Here is a 16,775-nt window from a genome sequence, read left to right as displayed (position 1 = left end):
AAGAGAAAAGGAAATGAAACAGTTTGAATTATAATTAAAAGCAGAGGGAAAAGAAAAAAGAAAAAAGAAAGGAAGGCATATGGACTACTGCCAGAAGCCTATTGACAACGTTTTAGGAATCTAAGGAGTGAACCTGGTCAAATGTATATAGAATCTGAAAGGATAAAACAAAGTAACTTTGATGGGTGGGTAAAGACATTGAAAATAGATCAGACATTTAGAGAGATTCTTATTTCGGAGGAGTTCAAAACTTCACTTCCTGAAGTGGTGAGAACTCATGTGGAAGAGCAGAGAGTTAAGAATGCAAAATTAGCAGCAGAAATAGCAGATGACTATGAGTTGGTTCATAAACCAAAGTCTGGCTTCTGACATCAATTTCAATCTGTGAGGGATAGAAATCGGGGAAAAGAAAAATCCTCAGGTCTTGAAGGAAAAGGCGATCTCATTGAAGATAGTTGGGATAGTTTACCACAGGCTAAAACAGAAACCCATGAGGGGGAAGGAGAAGTTACAAAAAAAGATTTCTGAAGAAAGGTTCAGACCCGAAACGTCAGCTTTCCTGCTCCTCTGATGCTGCTTGGCCTGCTGTGTTCATCCAGCTCTACACCTTGTTATCTCAGATTCTTCAGCATCGGCTATCTCTGACTTCATTGTAAGTACTATTTACATAGCTGCTGATGAGCTAGACCCAAGGGCTATGTACAAATGGAGATTCAGACAGTAACACGGAGCTGATTAAGCTACGTACCAGTGAATAGCTATCGATGACAAAGACTATCTGCCTGCCAACAATGTGATTGACTCCAATGTGGCTGAACAGCTTGGGGCTGGGAACAAGATAGTGAGAAGTCACCAGAATGCCATAAGCTCAGAAGTTGCAGTAGAAAAAACACTTTAAGCTTCAAGGAAACCAGTTTACATTCCTTCAGTGATAGTAGGAACTGCAGATGCTGGAGAATTTTTCTGATGAAGGGTCTAGGCCCGAAACGTCAGCCTTCCTGCTCCTATGATGCTGCTTGGCCTGCTGTGTTCATCCAGCTCTGCACCTTGTTGTCTTACATTCCTTCAGTAGTTGTTCTAAGTGGTGACTCTAAGTAAGAAGTCAGAGGCCTTTATAATGATGAACCAGTCACTCTGTACTTCCTGAAAACAAGTGAAAGCATCCAAGAGGAAAGATCAAGAAGCAGCATTCTGATCGTCACAGGAATTATCTCAGCAAACCTTATGATCAGCAATCATTGAACATCTACCCCGGTCTTTCCCTCTGCCCATAATGCATAAGGGAGTGTTTATAAGGAAGTTAGAGTCTTAACTATACCAAGGGCTCATTCACTTGGAGCTAGATGCTATATATTTGTAATAAGAAATATGGTCCATGTTTTCTGCCAACCTGGTTCTGAAAGTCAAGTAAATTGGAGGAATTCGGTGTACTTTTAAAAATCTTTTAGGTTTGTGATGACTCCAGCAATACAGGCTCGATTTGTAGTGTACCATTCCAGTGATGCATAACAGTTGTGAAAGGTTCAAGTGAGGAACTCAGAAAAGAATCGTTTAAAAAAAAAGTCTCACCAGTCCAAGGGAAGGAAACTATGAAGAGTTGATTCAATAAATATTTAAGAAGCTGACGCCGGAACAATATTTCTCTGAGATGAGACTCTATCGGACAATGTTGGGAAACAGGTTGAAACGTTGTTTTGGTGTTTATGTTGAGACTTTTGTGAATGTTTTCCATATTTCTTTAGCTTTGTTTGTTTATTTATTTCTTATTTTGAGTAATAAACTTATGTCCTGTATCTAAAGAACATCAGCCTCATGTGAATGTGAATGCAATGAGAACAATCTGTCTCTAAATGTTGGCAAAACTAAAGAAGTGATCATTGACTTCAGAATGGAGGAGAACACCTCCCCATCTACATCAACGGAGCTGAGATTGAGAGAGTGAAGAGCATCAAGTTCCTTGGAGTGACGATAACCAACAACCTTACCTGGACTTCCCTCATAAATGTGATAGTCAAGAAGGCACAACCATGCCCCTTCTTCCTCAGGCGGCTCAGGAAATTTGACAAGTCCATAAGGTCTCTCACCAGTTTCTACAGATGCACTATTGAAAGCATAACTGTCCAGGTGCATAAAAGCCTGGTATGGCAACTGCACTGCCCTGGACCGTATGAAACTACAGAAGATGGTGTGCACAGCCCAAACCATCACGGAAACCAATCTTCCATCCACAGACTCCATTTACACGCTCGCTGCCGTGGAAAGGCAACCAACATCATCAAACACCTATCGCACTCTGGTAATGACCTCCTTAAACCTCTTTCGTCAGGCAGAAGACACAGGAGTCTGAACACATGCACAAGCAGGTTCAGGAACACCTTTTTCTCAGCCATTATTAGACTGATGAATGGACTCTCTAGCCTCAAATAAGGCTGATCTCGCTAAAGTTGATCTCGCCCAATGCATGCATTATGCAATGTAACCTGTATGCCTATGTCTAAGTCTTTTTAATTTGTACATCCTTACTTACTACGATCTGCCCAAACTGCTCATAAACAAAGCTTTTCACCTTACATGTGACAATAAATCAATCAATCAACCAATTGATGTTTTAGTGACTAACCACCATGTCAACCAGGTGCAAAAAAGAAAACATATGATCTATCAAGCCAGATTCATTCTGGGATCTGACTTATTGAGAATTACCATCAGTTATCATAACCAGATCGTGATTGAAGTTTTCATTTTAAAAACGGCAACACTGATTAATTTAGTCCCATTTTAATTCAGAAGATCTTTACTGTATTTCAGACAAGGGGTTACCATTTAAGTATTGCTGAAAGAGGCACAATTTATTAAAGTTTTTCTTTGTGCACTCATCAGGACACTTCTCAAGAATACCAATTCAACAGTAAATGAACATTTATATTGCATGAAAGCTGAGAGCTGAGTGCTGATTGATTGGCAAGCAGACTCTGACTGATGGGCGAATTGATATGGGGAATGCACCAATTGATGATAATTGCTAGTTACCGGCTGGCTTTGTTTAATTTTTAAACTGGGCACGTTATCTCTGATTTCTCAGGGCAATGCCTTGATCAATGAATCAGAACAGAGATATTAACTATTTTGAGTTGAAATAGGTGCAGTGTGTGTTCATGCTATTTCTGTCTGCAAAGAACGGCTTTTCTATATTAACATATGCAGATTCCAGTCGATGCAAGTGAGCCAATCAGCAATTCTAAATTGGTTATCAGCTTAATTCCTTGGACACTCAAGACTGTGGTCCAGCAAATGCTGTCTATTGTAGAACCACATCTAAAATGGATCATTGTGCTGCAAGGTTTGCAAGCTTGGGCTAATTTTATATCATAAGTCCCGTGTTTGTTGCAAACAGCCAAAGAGATATACTATTTGATAAAATCCACCAGTCTTTGAGACATTCAGCATACATAGCCAGGATCACACCAACACTGAAATTTATATATCTCACATTCCTCATTTGTATGATGTTTTGTTTTGGCTTAATGGCAGGATCCAGTTTGTGGATAATATCAATACTGCATAGAAACATTTAGCTTCACCTATTGCTTAAACTTTTGAAACACTGTACCTTTCCAGACTAATCTAAGGTAGACTGGGTGTTTTTCAGGACCAAAAGTAACCAACTTATGGCCTTTCAGGAGTTGGCACAATATATATTAAGAAAAGAGCTGATCACTGTAACCACGGGGAGGCGATGGTCTAGTGGTATGATCGTTGAATTGTTAATCCAGAGACCCAGATAACATTCTGGGGACCCAGGCTCGAATCCTGCCATAGCAGATGGTGGAATTTGAATTCAATAAAAATATCTGGAATTAAGAATCTAATGGTTGATTGTCAGGAAAAACCCCTCTGGTTCACTAATGTCCTTTAGGGAAGGAAACTGCCATCCTTACCTGGCCTACATGTGACTCCAGATCCATAGCAATGTGGTTGACTCTTAACTGCCCAATGGGCAATAAATGCTGCCTAGCCCTCATCCCGTTAATGAATAAAAAAAATCCTGCAGAATGGCTCTGATGTGCATCAAATGCACATGGTGAACAAATGGGTTGAGCCCTATTTACAAGGTTGCTGATCAAACCAATCTTACATTGCATGAAATTACAGCTCTGAATCATTTTTGAGGGGTTGGGAAAGGAGGGAGAAAAGAGAAAGAAGTAGTGAAACAGTGAAAGAGACCGGAATGAAAAGTCAAAAAACTGAAAAAATAACATTTTACAGTACGAATGGAGGGAGCATTGGTATAAATAAAACATAGGCCAGTAAGATTACACAATATTCTTATTACAGGGTCAGCATGATTCTAGTGGGATAAGGTGGTTGGTCTATTGAGACTGACATTCCAGTGGAGTAATGAGGAAGTGTTATTAAAGTCAGAGGGGCCGTCTTTCACATGAGATGTTAAACTCAGACTCCATCTACCTTCTCAGGTACATTGGGGGAAAAAAACCATGACACCATTTCAAAGAAGAGCACGGTGTTATTCTGGTATGTCCTGGTTAATATTTATCCCTTAATCAATTTCACAAAAACAGATCATCCAGTCATTACCATGTTGCTGCTTGTGCAAATTGGCTGCTATGTTTCTGACATTACAGCAATAAGAGAGAAAGAATATCTATTAGTCATGTGAATGATTTGATAATGCATTGCTTATAATATTGCCATGCAGTATCTTATAAAAAGTTACCAAACTTATGGTGAATGCATGAAGCCTAGTTTTCACTTGGGAAACATAATAATGTAATTTTCACAACACAATAATATACTGATGATAAAATAGTTAGTACTACTGATCCTAATTACAAGGAAACTGGACTGTTAGCTCAGTGAATCTACTAATCCAAATATAATAAAGTTTCAAGTGCCGCTAAAGTACTTAAATCTATGAGTGAATATTAAATTTATTTCACTGAATAACCATAAGATGACAAGAATTAGGAGCAGGAGTAGGCCATTCGGCTATGTGAGCCTGCTCCACCATTCAATAGGATCATGGCTGATCTGACATTCCTCATATCCACTTTCCTGCATTTTTCCCATGACCTTTGATTCCCAACTGATCAAGAATTTATATATCTCACCTCTAAACATACACAAGGACTTAGCCCCAACAGTACTCTGCAGCAAGGAGTTCCAAAGACTCACAACCCTATGAAAGAAGAAATCCTTCCTTATCTCAGTCTAAAATTAGCACCCCTTTATTCTGAGATTATGTCCTCTGATCCTAGACTGTCCTGTAGGGGAAACATTCGTTCAGCATTTACCTGGTCCCCTATGTGTTTCAATGAGATCACATCACATTCTTCTAAATTTCAATGAGAAATGTCCCAACCTGTTTTGCCTTGACTTATAAAATGCCTCCATACCAGGCATCATTCTTGTGAATATCCTCTAAACTACTTCCAATGAAATAATATCATTCCTTAAACTTAATATCTTTCCTCAAATAAGAGGACCAAGAAACGATTGGAGGCACTGGATGCTGTGAAGGCTCTGGACCCTGACAATGTTCCAGGAATAGGGCTGAAGGCTTGTGCTCCAGAACGTGCTGCTCCGCTATCCAAGCTATTCCAGTACTTACACCACTGGCATCTACCTGACAATATGGAAAATTGCTCAGGTATGTCCTGTACACAAAAAGCAGGACAAATCCAATCGAGGAAACTGTCACCCCATCAGTCTAATCTTGATCATCAGCAAAGTGATGGAAGGTGTCATCAACAGTGTTATCAAGCAGCACCCACACAGCAATAACCTGGTCAGAGAAGCCCAGTTTGGGTTCCACCAGGGTCATCTCTTGACCTCATTACAGCCTTGGTTCAAACATGGACAAAAGCATTCAATTCCAGAGGTGAGGTGAGCATGACAGCCCTTGACATCAAGGGCCACATTCGAATGAGTGTGGCATCAAGGAGCGGTAGCAAAACTGGAATCGATGATAATCGGGCGGGGGAACTCTCCACTCGTTAGTCATACCTGGCACATAGGAAGATAGTTGTTCTTTACTGGAAGTCATCTCAGCAGTAACATCTCTACAAGAGTTCCTCGGGCTAGTATCCTAAGCCCAAACACCTTCAGCTGTTTCTTCAATGACCCTCACTCCATCATAAAGCCAGACAATCTAACTACCTCTCCCCCCTTGACATTCAATGATGATACCATCACCGAATCTCCCACTCTCAAAATCCTGGGGGTTACCATGGACCAGAAACTCAACTGGGCTTGCCATATACACAGCGTATACAAGTGCAGATCAAAGGCTAGGAACACTGCAGTGATTAACTTACCTCCTGACTCCCCTAAGCCTGTCTGTCATCTACAGGGAACGTGTCAAGAATGTGATGGAACAGTTCCCACTTTCCTGGATGGGTGCAGCTCCAAGCGGACAAAGCACCCCACTTGACTGACATCACATCCACAAGCATTCACTCCCTCCTCGACTGATGGTCAGTAGCAGCAGTGTGTACTATCTACAAGATGCATTGCAGAAATTCACCAAACATCGTGAGACAGCACCTTCCAGTCCATGACCACTTCCATCTAGAAGATCAAGTGCAGCAAATAAATGGGAACACCACCATCTGCAAGTTCCCCTCCAAGCCACTGATCATTCTGACTTGGAAATATATCGCAGATCCTTCACTTGTCACTGGATCAAATTCCTGGAATTCCCTCCCTAATGGCATTGTGGGTCTATATACAGCAGTTAGAGAAGGCATCTCACCACCACCTTCTCAAGAGCAACTAGGGACAGGCAATAAACACTGGCCAGCTGGCGATGCTCACGTCCTAGGAATGAATAAAGAAGACTGTTCACAGTAATCCAGATATGGTGTTATCAGCATCTTAAACAGTTGCAGCAAGACTTTAGAGAATTTTTTTTTTTAAGAAAGGCGGTAAGGAAAACCCAGGGAACTATAGACTGGTGAGCTTTACGTCAGTTGTGGGTAAGTTGTTGGAGGAGATTGTGATGGACAACATTTACATGTATTTGGAAAGGCAAGGACTGATTAGGGAGCATCAACATAGCTTTGTGTGTGGGAAATTGTGTCTCACTAACTTTATTGAGTTTTCTGAAGAAGCGACAAAGAAGATTGATGAAGGCAGAGCAGCAGACGTTGACAGTACGGACTTCAGCAAGGCGTTCATTAAGGTTCCACATGGTTGACTGATCAGCAAAGTTAGATCACGTGGAATCCAGTGTGAGCTAGCCAATTGGATATAAAATTGGCTCGAAGACAGGAGACAGAGGGTGGTGGTGGAGAGTTGCTTTTCAGACTGGAGGCCGGTGACCAGTGGTGTGCCACAAGAATCTGTCTGGGTCCACTGCTTTTCATCATTTATATAAATGATTTTGGTGTGAATATAGGAGGTATGGCTAGTAATGTTACAGGTGTAGTGGACAGTGAAGAAGATTATCTCAAACTTTAACAGGACCTTGATCATATTGGACCAATGGGCCAAGGAATGGTAGATGGAATTTAATTTAGATAAAAGTGAGGTGCTGTATTTTGTTAAGGCAAATCAGGGCAGGACTTATACACTTAGTGATAGGGTCCTGAGGAGTGTTTCCAAACAAAGAGACCTAACGGTGCCAGGATATAGTTCCTCACAAGTAGAAGCGCAGGTAGACAGGGTGGTGAAGAAGCTGTTCGGCACGCTTGACTTCACTGGCTTCTGCTTTGAGTATAGGAGCTGGGACATCATGTTGCGGCTGTACTGAATATTGGTGAGGCCACTTTCAGAATACTGCATTCAATTCTGGTCTCCCGGCAATAGGAAGGATGCTGTTAAAAGATTTACAAGGGCGTTGCCATGATTGGAGGTTTGAGCTATAGGGAGAGGCTGAATAGGCTGGGCTTTTCTCCCTGGAGTGTCAGAGGCTGAGGTATGTGACCTTATAGAGATTTGTAAATTTGTAAGATATTGATCTTAGTAGGATAATAGGTCGGCACAACATTGTGGGCCGACGGGCCTGTACTGTGCTGTGCTGTACTGTTCTATGTTCTATGTAAAATCATGAGGGGCATGGATTGGGTGAATAGTCATGGTCTTTACCCCAGAGTAGGGGAGTCCAAATCTAAAGGGTATAGGTTCAGGGTGACAGAGGAAAGATTTAACAGGGACCTGAGGGGCAACATTTTCATGCAAAGGGTGGTGCGTGTACGGAACGAGCTGCCATAGGAGGTGGTGGAGGCGAGTACAATTATGACATTTAAAAGCCATCTGGATGAGTGCATGAATAGGAAGGATTTAGAGGGATGCTGGCAAATGTGATTAGATCAGTTTAAGATAACTGGTCGGCATTTGGACCAAAGCGTCTGTTTCCATGCTGTACAACTCTATGACTTTCCTTCCCTTATACTCAAACTCCCTTGAAATAAGGGCCAACATTCCATTAGCCTTAATAAAAACTGAAAGAACTGCAGATGTTGTAAATCAGAAACAAAAACATAAGTTGCTGGAAAAGCTCAGAAGATCTGGCGGCATCTGTGAAGAGAAATCAGAGTTAATATTTTGGGTATGGGTTCTAAGGAAGGGTCACCGGACCCAAAACGTTAACTCTGATTTCTCTTCACAGATGCTGTCAGACCTGTGAGCTTTTCCAGCAATTTCTGTTTTTGATTCCAATAGCCTTCTTGATTACCTGCTGCACCTGTGTACTAACTTTCTGTGTTTCATGCACATGTACTCCCAAGTCCATTTGTGCTATTGCTTTCCTTCATTTAAATAAGGCTCTATCCTTTTGTTCTCCCTTCCAAACAAACAACTTCACATTTCCCACATTATGCTCCATTTGCCAACTTTTGCCTACTTACTTAATCTAATAATATCACTGTAAACTGTTTGTATCTCTCTCACAATGTGCTTTCCCTTCTTTTTTTGTGTTGTTTGCAAATTTGGCTGCAGTACATTCGTTTCCTTCCTCCAAGTCACTAATATCTATTGGAAATAGCTGCAGGCCCAGCACTGATCACTGTGGAACACCAATGGTCATAGGTTGCCAACCTGAAAAAGAAAACCCTTATTCCCACTCAATGTTTCCTGCCCACAAACAACCTCCAACACCACACGCTCCTAATTTATGACTTAACCTTTTGTGAGGTACTTTGTCAAATGCCTTCCGGAAGTCCAAATACAATACATCTACTGGTTCCTCTCTATCCACTCTGGTTGAGATTTCCTAGTCAGACATGATTTCCCTTTCATGAAGCCATACTGATCCTGCTTGACTAGAATATGATTTTCCAAACCTTCTGCTATTACTTCCTTAATAATTCATTTCACGCCCTTTTTGAGTAGGGGAGTCACATTAACAGTTTTCCAATCCTCTGGTATGTCTCCAGAATCCAAGACCTTTTGCAAGATTACAACTAATGCATTCACACTCTCTGTAGCTATCTCTTTTAGGATTTTAGGATGCAAGCCACTGGGTAGGGCCAAGGAACTTGACTTCCTTCAGTCCCACTAGTTTGTCTCATATTACATCTCTCGTGATAGTAATTAATTCCTCCCAGTATTCTTTAGTATTAATGGAATGTTTGAAGTACCTTTCACCATGCAAACCAATGCAAAATATTTGCTTCACTCCTCTGCCATTTCCTTTTTCCATGTAACTACTCCCCAGATTCATTCTTAAAGTGGCCTATGTTCACTTTGACCTCTCTCTTCCTTTTTAAGTATTTGAAGAAGCTCTTGTCAATTTTTATATGCCTCACTAGTTTACCCTCTTAGTTTACGTTCTGTCTCTTTATTATGTTTTAGTCCTCCTTTGCTGAATTCTGAATTTATCCCTGTCTTCAGGTCTATCACTGATGTTAGCCTCCCTGTATGCTTTTTTCTTTCAACTTAATTCTCTCCTAAACTTCCTTGGTTAGCCATGGTTAGTTTATCCCCCTCTTATAATCTTTCCTCCTGACTGGGACATATTTTTTTCCTGAATCATGAATGACCGCATGAATGGGTGCCACCGCTTATTTACTATTTTGGTGCTGGAATAGATGGGGTTTTATCTTGGATCTGGTGACAGTTGCAGGACAGTAACAAGGTGTGGTTTGCTGTGTGAATGGCATTCAGGGTGGAGATATTGTGTCATCTTGATGGGTTCTGTCACCAGAGAGACAGAGGCGGTGGCTGAGAGGCTGGTGAGAGGGGTTCAGGACCAGGGGCTAGGGTTTAGCCAGGGAGCAGAAGGATCCAAGGTGTTATATTTTGCGTGAATCATGAATTTACCTCCTTAAATGTTTGCCACTGCTTGTTCACAGTCATTCCTGTGAATCTATCCACCCAATTCTTTAGCTAACTCTCTCGTCATTCCATTGTAATTTCCTTTAAGTTAAACCTCGTTGTTTCCAACCCAAGTTTCCAACTCTCAAACTCAATATTAAATTCTGTCATGCTATGATCACTACTTCCTCTGGAACCTTTTACTCTGAGATTATTTATTAAACCTGACTCATTGCCAGATCCAAGATAGCTCGCTCTCTGGTTAGTACCATAACACTCTAGGAAATCAACCCTAATGCACTCTATGAATTTATTGTCATAGCTACCCTTTCCAATTTGATTCACCCAATCATGGTTTCTAGCCTTTCCTATGGAGTGACTACTCTACCACTACGCTACTCCGAGGAAAGTCTTCTTTCCTTTGCTGTTTTTCTATCTCCATTCAAATAAACATCATTCGAATGTTGATCATCTCTCACAACTGTCCTCATACTTACTAACAATACGACCCCAAAATCTTCTCCATCCCTACTGTCTCCCTGAAAGATCAAATATCCCTGTTAAACTCCCAGTTTTGATCTCCTTGTAACCATGTTTCCATAATGGATAGGAGATAATATTAGCTAACCTGGGTTTGTGCTGTCAGTTTATCTATCTTATTCCGAATGTTTTGAGCATTAAGATTCAAAGCTTTGAAATTTGTTATATTACAAAATTCCCAATACTTTTATGGTTCCTTTGTGCAATATGACAATCACACATTCTGTCCCTTCCTTTTATTTTAGGTGACAATTAAGTCCCATCACTAACCTGCAATCCTACCTTCTCCTTTTCCATTGATTTTCTAATCCCACCCCACCACATACCCCACCTACAGCTCTGGTTATGTGATTCGACAGGACTCTAGTCCTAGCATATTTCAGATGAAATCCATCCCATTTGAACAGCTCCCTCCTTCCCAGCCCCAGTGACAACGTTCCACGAATTCAAACCCAGTTCTCCCACTGTGAGGTTGTCCATCACAGATGCTACATACAAATGCAAGATGTTGTTTTTGTTCATCGATCAAGTTCAACGTACCAGGTGAAAATATAGCTATGGCAAAATTTTCCCACCTCTGAATGACTGTAACAAAGATGAGAAAGTTGGAAAATACTTCAAAATGAAAAATAAGATTCGTGACATTGAAGGAGAAAACATTTGATTTTCCACTTCATGTTTTTATAGATATATGAGAATCTCACTATGTGCGAAGATTCTCACAGATGACGGGCGTTACTGGCTGAGCCAACATTTATTGCCTATACCTAATTGCCCAGAGAGCAGTTAAGTGTCAACCACATTGCTGTGGGTCTGAAGTCACATGTAGGCCAGACCAGGTAAGGATGGCAGTTTCCTTCTTTGAAGGACATTAATGAAACAGACCTTTTTTCTTGGTCGTGACGGGATTTGAACTCAGATCCCCACAGCATAATTTGGATCTCTGGATTGACAGTCCAACAAATATACCACAAGGTTATTGCTTCCATCGAGGTGAGATCTAAGGAAACTACTGTCCTTACCTGGTCTGACCTACATTTGACTCCAGGTGAGATCTAATCTCAACTCATTTATATTTATTTTTCAATTGATAATTAGGTGTTAATACATGCAAGAACAATTGAAGAGGTCATTCAGGAAAGTGCATACCTTTGCCAAGGGGGGTTATTTCATGGTTATTCCAATTACACAACTCTTCCTTCAGGCTCCACAACCACAAAGCTAAAAAACAAAGAAATGTTTTTATTAAGTGTTTCCATCTCACTAAACAGGCGTCAATCCAATTCACATTCAATAATCTGTTCTGAAAAGTCTGCTCACAGCTTGACAACAGTGACCATCCCCACCACAGTGGTTAAGGCAATCCATGGTATTCTAAACAATTGACAGCAGTCGAGATTTTAAAAATCATGTCACTCGAAAACAAAACAATTCACCCTCTCTCACTAGCTAACACGTTCTAAAATATCAAGGTTCTGGACCTACATCTTTGCCAAAAATTTAGTTCTTCCTTGGGCCATATCCTGTGTACCCAATAATGCTGAAGTTTGTGCACTTGTTTTTTTGAGATAAATTACTTACGGTTACACACCAGGTGCAGGTACAGAATACTACATTTTATAGCAAGATGACGAGAATACAAGGGGATACAATTTATGCTACAGCTATACAAGCTCTGGTTAGACGACACATGAAGTGCTGCAAGTAGTTCTGGGCACTATTAATATTCCCTATAAGGCACATGCACACGCAGATATGCAGCAACAAAGCAAGTATTGTTGTTCCTCTCCAGATAACATGCAATGGATAACATTTAAATGAATAGGCTGGTTTTCTTTTACTGTGAACAGGGGAGATTAAGCATTATATGTTTGGAAAGATATAGTAGCCTTGAAGGGATGCAATGTAGATTTATCAAACTGGTACCTGCATTCCAACAATTAAATTACAAAGAAAGGTTAAGGTTATGTTTCCTGGAATTTAAAGAAGTTGAGCGGTGATTTGATCAATGTTTTCAAGATAATTGCATGTTATCTACACCGTTTCCACTTGTTGTAAAATTTAAGACTGGAAGCATAGACGAAACACTAGAGCTGGACTCATCAGGAGTGAAATTTGGAAACAGTTCTACTTATAAAAGATAGAAATTTGGAAATTACTCCCTCAAGCAGCTATTAATGCTGGATCAATTCTAAATTTTAAATTTGATATTGATAAATTTTTGATAACCAAATGAATTAAGAGATATGGGTAGAAGATCAGTATATGAATTTAGGTTCCAGATTGTTCATGATCTAATTAAACAGCAAAACAGGCTCATAGGGTTCCATGGTCTATTCCTGTTCCTCTGAATTATTATCATTGTTACAGATATTGAGAAAGCAAGCATTTGGAACGTACAGTCCAGACAGGGTGATGATTTGAGACAACAAGGTGCAGGGCTGGATGAACACAGCAGGCCAAGCAGCATCATAGGAGCAGAGAGGCTGACGTTTCGGGCCTAGACCCTTCATCAGATTTAATAGTCTTCAAAAGGGAAATGGATAAATATGTGAAGACAAAAGAATTTCAGGGATTATGGAGATCATGAAATTAACTGGATTACTCTGCAAAAGGGCCAGTTCCTCTTTTGCTGGGCTATTCTATAATACTTGGTTGTTAACTTGACATTCAGGGGCCCTATTTTCTTCCTTGTTACTCTTTTGCCCTTAATATATTTGCAGAATCTCTTTGGATTCTCCTTTAGTCTATCTGCCAAAGCTATCTCATGTCCCCTTTTTGCCCTCCTGATTTCCCTCTGAAGTGTACTCCTACACTGTCTATACTCCTTGAGGGATTCACTTGATCCCAACTGTCTATACTGACATATGCCTCAATATCTCTAGTCATCCAGTGTTCTCTACTCCTGCCAGCCTTGCCCTTCACACTAACAGGAACATGCTGGCCCCAAACTTTCATTACCCAGCTTTTGAAAGCCTCCCACTTGCCATACATCCCTTTACCTGCAAATAGCTTCTGCTAACCAATCTTTGAAAGGTCCTGTCCAATACCACCAAAATTGGCCGTGTCCCAATTTAGAACTTTAATTTGTGGCCCAAGCCTATCCTTTTCCATCAGAGACAGCAAGAACTGCAGATGCTAGAGTCAGAGATAATACAGTGTGGAGCTGGAGGAACATGGCAGGCCAGGCACAATAACCAGTTGGTCACTGGTCCCAAAGTGCTCCCACACACTAACCCTTCAGCCATTTCCCCTGCCTTATTTCTCAAGAGGAGGTTAAGTTTTGCCCCTTCTCTAGTAGGGCCATTTACATATTGACTGAGAAGATTTTCTTAAACATACTGAACAAATTCCTCCCCATCTAAGCCCTTAACACTTTAGAACATAGAACATAGAACATAGAACATTACGGCGCAGTACAGGCCCTTCGGCCCTCGATGTTGCGCCGACCTGTGAAACCAATCTGAAGCCCATCTAACCTAAACTATTCCATTATCATCCATATGTTTATCTAATGACCATTTAAATGCCCTTAAAGTGGGCGAGTCTACTATTTTTGCAGGCAGGGCATTCCACGCCCTTACTACTCTCTGAGTAAAGAACCTACCTCTGACATCTGTCCTATATCTATCACCCCTCAATTTAAAGCTATGTCCCCTCGTGCTAGCCATCACCATCCAAGGAAAAAGGCTCCCACTGTCCACCCTATCTAATCCTCTGATCATCTTGTATGTCTCTATCAAGTCACCTCTTAACCTTCTTCTCTCTAACGAAAACAGCCACAAGACCCTCAGCCTTTCCTCATAAGACCTTCCCTCCATACCAGGCAACATCCTGGTAAATCTCCTCTGCACCCTTTCCAATGCTTCCACATCCTTCCTATAATGCGGTGACCAGAACTGTACGCAATACTCCAAGTGCGGCCGCACCAGAGTTTTGTACAGTTGCAACATGACCTCATGGCTCCGAAACTCAATCCCTCCACCAATAAAACCTAACATTCTGTACGCCTTCTTAACAACGCTAACAACCTGGGTGGCAGCTTTCAGTGATCTATGCACATGGACACCGAGATCTTTCTGCTCATCCACACTACCAAGAATCTTACCATTAGCCCAGTACTCTGTATTCCTGTTACACCTTCCAAAGTGAATCACCTCACACTTTTCCGCATTAAACTCCATTTGCCACCTCTCAGCCCAGCTCTGCAGCTTATCTATGTCCCTCTGTAACCTGCAACATCCTTCCGCACTATCCACAACTCCACCAACTTTGATGTCATCCGCAAATTTACTAACCCATCCTTCTACGCCCTCATCCAGGTCATTTATAAAAATGACAAACAGCAGTGGCCCCAAAACAGATCCTTGAGGTACACCACTAGTAACTGAACTCCAGGATGAACATTTCCCATCAACCATCACCCTCTGTCTTCTTACAGCTAGCCAATTTCTGATCCAAACCGCTAAATCACCCTCAATCCCATGCCTCTGTATTTTCTGCAATAGCCTACCATGGGGAACCTTATCAAACGCTTTACTGAAATCCAAATACACCACATCAACCGCTTTACCCTCATCCACCTGTTTGGTCACCTTCTCAAAGAACTCAATAAGGTTTGTGAGGCACGACCTACCCTTCACAAAACCGTGTTGACTATCCCTAATCAAATTATTCCTTTCTAGATGATTATAAATCCTATCTCTTATAATCCTTTCCAACACTTTACCCACAACCGAAGTAAGGCTCACTGGTCTACAATTACCAGGGTTGTCTCTACTCCCCTTCTTGAACAAGGGGACAACATTTGCTAGTCTCTAGTCTTCTGGCACTATTCCTGAAGACAATGACAACTTAAAGATCAAAGCCAAAGGCTCTGCAATCTCCTCTATAGCTTCCCAGAGAATCCTAGGATAAATCCCATCCGGCCCAGGGGACTTATCTATTTTCACACCTTCCAGAATTGCTAACACCTCCTCCTTATGAACCTCAATCCCGTCTAGTCTAATAGACTGTATCTCAGTATTCTCCTCGACTACATTGTCTTTTTCCTGTGTGAATACTGATGAAAAATATTCATTTAGCACCTCTCCTATCTCTTTGGACTCCACGCACAACTTCCCACTACTGTCCTTGACTGGCCCCAATCTTACTGTAGTCATTCTTTTATTCCTGACATACCTATAGAAAGCTTTCGGGTTTTCCTTGATCCTACCTGCTAAAGACTTCTCATGTCCCCTCCTGGCTCTTCTTGGCTCTCTCTTTAGGTCCTTCCTGGCTAACTTGTGACTCTCAAGTGCCCTAACTGAGCCTTCACGCCTCATCTCTACATAAGCCTCCTTCTTCCTCTTGACAAGAGATTCAACTTCTTTAGTAAACCACGGTTCCCTCGCTCGACCACTTCCTCCCTGCCTGACAGGTACATACTTATCAAGGACACGCAGTAGCTGTTCCTTGAACAAGCTCCACATTTCAATTGTGCCCAGCCCCTGCAGTTTCCTTCTCCATCCTATGCATCCTAAATCTTGCCTCATCGCCTCATAATTGCCTTTCCCCCAGCTATAACTCTTGCCCTGCGTTATATACCGATCCCTTTCCATCGCTAAAGTAAACGTAACCGAATTGTAGTCACTATCACCAAAGTGCTCACCTACCTCCAAATCTAACACCTGGCCTGGTTCATTACCCAGTACCAAATCCAATGTGGCCTCACCTCTTGTTTGCCAATCTACATACTGTGTCAGGAAACCCTCCTGCACACATTGGACAAAACCTGGCCCATCTGTTTCCAGTCAATATTTGGAAAGTTAAAGTCCCCCATAACAACTACCCTGTTACTTTCGCTCCTATCCAGAATCATCTTTGCAATCTTTTCCTCTACATCTCTGGAACTTTTCGGAGGCCTATAGAAAACTCCCAACAGGGAGTTCCAGTCTATGTTTGGATAGTTAAAATCCCCT

General features: G+C 41.4%; 1 protein-coding gene across 7 annotated transcripts in view; it reads right to left on the bottom strand.

Moving 5' to 3' along the window:
* The window catches only part of LOC109927380 (AP-4 complex accessory subunit RUSC2-like), a 141,309-nt gene that overhangs the window by 88,237 nt on the left and 36,297 nt on the right, over window positions 1-16,775 (bottom strand). For all 7 annotated transcript variants that reach the window (XM_048602318.1, XM_048602360.1, XM_048602372.1 and 4 more), the window contains exon 3: window positions 11,965-12,036. The gene's annotated coding sequence lies outside the window, so the exon portion shown is untranslated. The remainder of the gene's footprint in view (window positions 1-11,964; window positions 12,037-16,775) is intronic.

This window comes from Rhincodon typus, chromosome 1, assembly GCF_021869965.1.
Source record: "Rhincodon typus isolate 14 chromosome 1, sRhiTyp1.1, whole genome shotgun sequence".
NCBI lineage: Eukaryota > Metazoa > Chordata > Chondrichthyes > Orectolobiformes > Rhincodontidae > Rhincodon > Rhincodon typus.
Note: the sequence above shows the minus strand (reverse complement) of the source record. Positions and strands in the feature narration are given on the sequence as shown.